Source organism: Daucus carota, chromosome 8 (genome assembly GCF_001625215.2).
Source record: "Daucus carota subsp. sativus chromosome 8, DH1 v3.0, whole genome shotgun sequence".
NCBI lineage: Eukaryota > Viridiplantae > Streptophyta > Magnoliopsida > Apiales > Apiaceae > Daucus > Daucus carota.
In genome coordinates, this window is record NC_030388.2 from 2,575,057 (window position 1) to 2,582,101 (window position 7,045).

Sequence of the window (7,045 nt, forward strand, 5' to 3'; positions counted from 1 at the left end):
CATGAAAAGTGGAAGGATTTCTTTTCAAGTGGGAGGGGAGAAGATGGAATTTCAGCTTCAGAATTCAATGGGTCATCCCTCTATGGATGAAACTATAAACAGGGTGGATGCACTAGAAGAAGCAATCAACGTCAAGATCAACACTCTAACATGTGATGATCCACTTCAAGAGGTTCTTGTGGGAGAAATTGATGCTGAAAATAGAGAGTGTGCGGACTATACGAAATTTCTTGATACAACACCGACAGTCATGCAACCTCATCTCAGTGTACTAAGCCGTGAAGATGTGAAGGAGAGTACTACGCCTCCTCAGGTAGAACTAAAACCACTTCCTGCATCTTTGAAATATGTGTTTATGGGTCCTAATAGTACATATCCTATTATTGTCAATGCTGAGCTTGATGACAATCAAATTGAGCGTTTGCTCATGATTTTAAAAACATATAAAAGTGTCATCGGGTACACCATTGATGATATTAAGGGCATCAACCCATCTTTGTGCATGCATAAAATCATTCTTGAGGACGAGCATGCCTCCTATAGAGAACCTCAAAGGAGACTTAATCCTAATATGATGGAGGTAGTCAAAAAGGAGGTTCTAAAACTTCTTGATGCAGGTATAATTTACCCTATCTCTGATAGTAAGTGGGTTAGCCCTGTACAAGTAGTTCCAAAGAAAGGAGGAATGACCGTTGTCAAAAATGATAAGGGTGAGTTAATTTCTACTAGAACTGTAACTGGTTGGCGTATGTGTATTGATTATCGCAAATTGAATAAAGCCACCAGGAAAGATCATTTTCCTCTCCCTTTTATTGACCAAATGCTTGAAAGGTTGGCAAAACATTCCTTTTTCTGTTATTTGGATGGATATTCGGGCTTCTTTCAAATTCCCCTCCATCCGGATGATCCGGAAAAGACGACCTTTACATGTCCTTATGGTACGTTTGCATATCGCAGACTACCATTTGGATTATGTGGTGCTCCTCCAACCTTTCAACGTTGTATGATGGCAATTTTCTCAGATTTTATTGAAAATATAATGGAAGTTTTTATGGATGACTTCTCTGTTTACGGAACATCTTTTGACATCTGTTTGCATAATTTAGAAAAGGTGCTTCGTAGATGTAAGGAAGTTAGTCTAGTTTTAAACTGGGAAAAATGCCATTTTATGGTACAAGAGGGAGTTGTTTTGGGTCATGTTGTCTCAAACAGAGGCATCGAAGTCGATAGAGCTAAGGTAGAGGTTGTCGAGCGCTTACCACCCCCAACCTCGGTGAAGGGTGTAAGAAGTTTTCTTGGTCATGCGGGATTTTACCGCCGCTTTATAAAAGATTTTTCAAAAATTGCTCGACCTCTAACTGAGCTCTTAGGCAAAGATGTCCCTTTTGTTTTTAATGATGCTTGTGTTGAGGCCTTTGACAGGTTAAAGAAAGCTCTTATCTCTGCTCCAATCATACAACCACCAGATTGGAATTTGCCATTTGAAATCATGTGTGATGCTAGTGATCAAGCTATTGGTGCAGTCTTGGGGCAAAGGAAGGATGGAAAGCTTCATGCCATCTATTATACAAGTAAGACCTTGGATGGAGCTCAGATTAATTATGCAACAACGGAGAAGGAACTGCTAGCAGTGGTCTATGCAATGGAAAAATTTCGATCATATCTTGTTGGCTCGAAAGTTATTGTTCACACTGATCATGCAGCACTGAAATACTTGATGAACAAGAAAGATGCAAAGCCTCGCTTGATTCGTTGGATTCTACTTCTCCAAGAATTTGACTTGGAAATTAAGGACAAGAAAGGGGCTGAGAACGTGGTTGCTGATCATCTTTCACGTCTTGTTCTTGGTGGGGATTGTGATAAAGACCTTCCAGTTGATGATTCATTTCCTAATGATCATCTATTTTCTCTTGCAAGGATAGATGTTCCTTGGTTTGCTGATATAGCTAATTATTTGGCTAGTGGTACTGTTCCTCACGGGTATTCATCTCAACAAAAGAAGAAGTTTTTCTATGATGTGAGGAGGCACTTTTGGGATGATCCTTTTCTCTACAAATCTTGTGCGGATGGTGTTATTAGAAGATGTGTTCCCGAAAGTGAGATTGCCTCTATAATCTCACATTGTCATGATTCACCATGTGGAGGCCATGCAAGTACTACTAAAACTGCTGCAAAGATTCTTCAATGCGGTTTTTACTGGCACACTCTTTTTAAGGATGTTCATCTCTATGTTCACTCTTGTGATCGTTGTCAAAGAACCGGAAATATCTCAAGGAGAAATGAGATGTCTCTAAACAACATACTCGAAGTAGAAACTTTTGATGTTTGGGGAGTTGACTTTATGGGACCATTCCCTTCATCGTTTGGGAACAAATACATCTTACTCGCCGTCGACTATGTTTCTAAGTGGGTTGAAGCCATTGCAACTCCTACTAATGATGCGCGTGTTGTGAGCAAATTCTTCAAGAAGACAATTTTTCCTAGATTTGGAGTGCCAAGGATTCTAATTAGTGACGGAGGAAAGCATTTTCTTGAAAATCGCTTTGAAGCTATGTTGAAGAAATATGGAGTACATCATAAGATAGGCCTTTCCTATCATCCTCAAACTAGTGGTCAAGTTGAGATCTCCAACCGTGAAATTAAGACCATCTTGGAGAAGACGGTTGCAAAATCAAGGAAAGATTGGTCTATGAAACTTGATGATGCACTTTGGGCGTATAGGATGCATTTAAAACTCCTATTGGGACAACTCCATACAGATTGGTTTATGGGAAAGCCTGTCATCTTCCAGTTGAGTTAGAACATCGTGCATTCTGGGCCATTAAAAGCTTAAATTTTGATCCATTGGCAGCTGGTGAGAAGAGACTTCTTCAACTTAATGAGCTAGATGAGCTTCGTTTCGAAGCTTATGAAAGTTCTAAGCTCTACAAGGAGAAAACAAAAAGATGGCATGACAAGGGTCTACTGCGCAGGGAATTTAATGAAGGTGATTTGGTTCTTTTGTTTAACTCAAGATTAAAGCTCTTTCCTGGTAAGCTCCGTTCAAGATGGTCAGGTCCTTTTAAAATTCGAAAAGTTTACCCATATGGCTCCGTTGAATTATGGAATACGAGTGGTGGAACTTTTAAGGTGAACGGTCAAAGAGTGAAGCACTACAAAGCTGGTGAGCCAATTGTTGAGAAGGTGGAGATTCCACTTTCTACCCCTTCGTCAGAATAACTCTCGAGGAGGTCGAGCTAAAGACCTTAAAAAAAGCGCTTCTTGGGAGGCAACCCATGGTTCTTGTAAGTTTGTATAATTATTATTCCACTTATTAGTATTATTATACTATCATATTTATAATATTTTATTTTATTTTACTGATTAGATTTATATATATATATATAAATTCTTTTTACTTCCATAAGGTGTCTTGATAAATTGTGTGAAGTGTTTCAGGATTAAAGAAATATTTCTAACAATTTTGAAATAGAAAAAAAAAGAGCTCAGCAGAAATTTGGAACGACACCTAACGCTCCCCGTAGCTCGCTTGGGCAGAATTTTTAGAGCTACAGCTCTCTGTTCCCTCCTCACAGCTCGTTTTTTTTTCCTCCTTACAGCTTCCCTCGGCAGAATGAAAAGAGCCGTAGCTCTCTATTCCCTAGTCACGGCTCCTTGAGCTTCTGCCTGCGTAGTGCGCGCTGTCCTCGCGCGCTTATTCTGTGATGCCGCGCGCTGGCCCACATTTTAGGCCTAGTTTAGAAGTAGTTCAGCCCGCTTCAATAGATTGGTCCAAGCCCAAGTTTCCAAATCCAGTCCAACATAACATGCCGTGAAGGCTGTTCGTTGCAATTTTTTACATCCACAGGACACAGGAGTAGTCATACACGTGATGTCAGCATGACATCAACGCCCAGTCAGCGCTTAGTCAGCAGCGGTCACCAGGCTATGTTCAAAAATAATGCTTTCAACGGGAATTGAACTCCTGACCCTTGTGCTTATCAAACAGCAGTGCAACCACTTGGCTAACTCTCACATTGGGATGGATTTCTAAAATTTAATATTTGGAGTTTTCCTGAAGCTGGATAATTAATTAAATGGAGCCACACTTCATTTTTTTCGAGCGGCACTTCGTGCTTATGCACTGGGGAGTATTTCTAACCTTTCTTTGTATAATATTTTGTTTTTGTTTTTTAGGATAATATTATTATTAATTTATTCATTGAGGACAATGAACCATTTAAGTGTGGGGATAAATCCTTAATGAATGGGAAAAAAAATCAAAAAAAAATTATATATGATTAAAAATTAATAAAAAAAAGAAAAATTAGAAAAACATTGTATATTGCCATGTCTTAAGTTTAGAAAATTCATGTTAGTTGCATTAAATTAGAGCATGTAGTTATTTAATTTTTAGTTTTTTTAGTAGTTTTTTTCTTTTAGTTTGCATTTGCATAATTCATGAAAGTATATAATACCGAGTTAATTTCTTGTGATGAGTTTATTCGCATAATTCTTGGCTAGTATTCTTGATCATATGTGATGTCTTGCATGCTTAGAAATTGCTTGTGCGGAAATTGTTTTTACACTATAAAATGCTCTAGAACCGAGACTTAGGCTAGCTTAATTCTTGAGTCTTTGCTATGAGTCAGGCGTAGAATTTTAACTATTCTCTTTTGAGCTTAGAGTATGTAAATCTTAAGTTTGGGGAAGCCATGGGATGTATATGCCTTTCTAAAAAAAAAAAGTTGAAAATAAAGTATCAAGTACTCCTTTGAGATCAATGGGTGATAACAAAATGTCATGTGAAAGGGACGATCCATGTGCATGTGCTGGTATTAAGTGATGTACTAGAAGTAGAAAATTTTCTTGGTGACTTTTCACAACCCTTGGTTACTGGAGAATTACTTGACTAAAAAAAAAAGATAAATAAAGAGCTAGCGAAGTCTTATGGTGGTCGTAACTCACTTACCCTGAGAAGCGTCCCGACCTTAGACCGAGCATAGATTAAAAAAGAGAAACATAGAAGAGAGGCATAGAAGTTCCTTGGTGACCCTAAGCTATAGTTGACTCCACTGTAACGAAGTGTTTAAGCATTATTCTGATTAATGGCTCATGGTTGAGACTCTGTTGAAGTTTGTTGGTCTCTGTTTTGTTTCATTAGAGAGCATATTAAGCACACACGAGGCACTCCGTACTTGCAGTGGAAGAGTTGCATAACTAATATGTGACATAGATGAATGCCTTGAATGTTGCTTATTCTGAAGATTATATGTTGACAAGGTTAATGCTTTCATGATTGTATATGCATATTCATTTAGTTTGCATTCTTGAGACTTGGTAGAAAATAATTGATTTTGTGGGTAAATCTTCTATAAACCCTCACGAGACAAAACTCGTCCTACTAGGGCTGCCTAGGGGTTTAACGGCTTGTTGCATGCGCTCAATGCAATCGTGTCATCTACGAAAGTGATGGTAGTTAGTCATAGATATTTTATTTCGCTTATTTGCCCGAGGACGTGCAAATGCTTAGTGTGGGGATATTTTGATAGAGTATATTTTATATATATTCTAGATGATTTTATTCTCATATTTAATTGTATTTTGCATTGATTTGGATATTTATTTAATAGATTTTAATGTTTTATTGTAGAGTGCAAGGAATTTCTAAAGTTGGAAGGATTTGAAGAAATAAAGCTTAATTGGACTCAAATTTGGATGGAAATTCAGATTTATTGGGCTACACGTATTATTTCGCTGTTTGGGCCATATCTGGAGTTCCGTACATCAGATTTTGACGATCTTACAGCCCACGCGAAGCTTAGAGAATTTTCTTTGATTCAAAGATGGTCCAATATCCAAAACCCAACTGGAAAAGCCCAGAAACTGTGGAGAAAGCAGACCTGCGAATTTTAATTACAGACTCCTATTCGGTTTCGGAGATTGCCTTGTAATTTGATAAAAGCATTAAAATACTTTTATTCTAGGACATCAATTAGTTTTTATTAGAGATATATACATAGAGATAGGGAGAGAAGAGAAGAGACTTTTACTTTTCTTCTTGTTCAAGATTTGAAGATTGAAGGTTGTTTCTCTATTCTCAATAATAGTTTAATTATGCATTTTTATTACATCTTGTGTTTTGTTAGTTTAATTATGAGTGAGTAGATCTATAATCCGGGGTTAAGTTGAACCCTAGCTATGATAGATGCATGATTCCCCCAACCCCAAATTGATTGTTTAATTGCTCTCGCTTATTGAGTTGTGCTGATTTACAATTACATGTCAGGCATGATTATGTGATTTGTTTGAACCGATATCTATTTACCATCGGAAGTTGGATTTAGATGGTTGTGATTTATCCAATAAGGACATGAAATTCTCCATGGAAATAGGTAGAATGGATTGTTAGGAAGCCAGGATGCTGTGTTTAATGTCTCTAAATTGCATGATACCATGGAAATAGGCTTGATTGTATTTTTAGAGAAGCCATTAATACTCGGAAGAGGTTAATGGTATTTTATAGGGCGCATCTTTCCTCTTGAGTAATATATTTGATTGATTGGGGTAGGGAATCGTAATTGCATTGATTCATGCTAGTGGGGATACTTAATTCTGGATGTTTTAATTAATTGATAAAATCCATATTTGATTTCGTATAATTAGTATAATCATCTCTAAAATATTATTGTGTTCTTTGCTTAGTTGAAATTGGTCAGAAATAACTAGTATTTGACACATTTGTCTCTGTGGGATCGACTCCGACTTACCTTGCTACATTGTTAGGAGGATTTATTGGGATTTTTATTTGATAGGTATACGACAGCCTTGTCAATCAACAACTCAAACATATAAATAAGAATATCATTAAAAATATCTTAAATTAATTAAGATTAATTATTCAAAAATATTTTTAAGCAAAAATATTCGTTTGACCAATCAAGCAAACTCATGATATCAGAAATGAAGTTGCAATTGTTAGTGTTGAGGACTCGGGAGCTTACCTGCTAGACGGATCTGAGATCCAAATCTTGAGAGGTATCAAATAAATTTTCGAAAAAGAGCT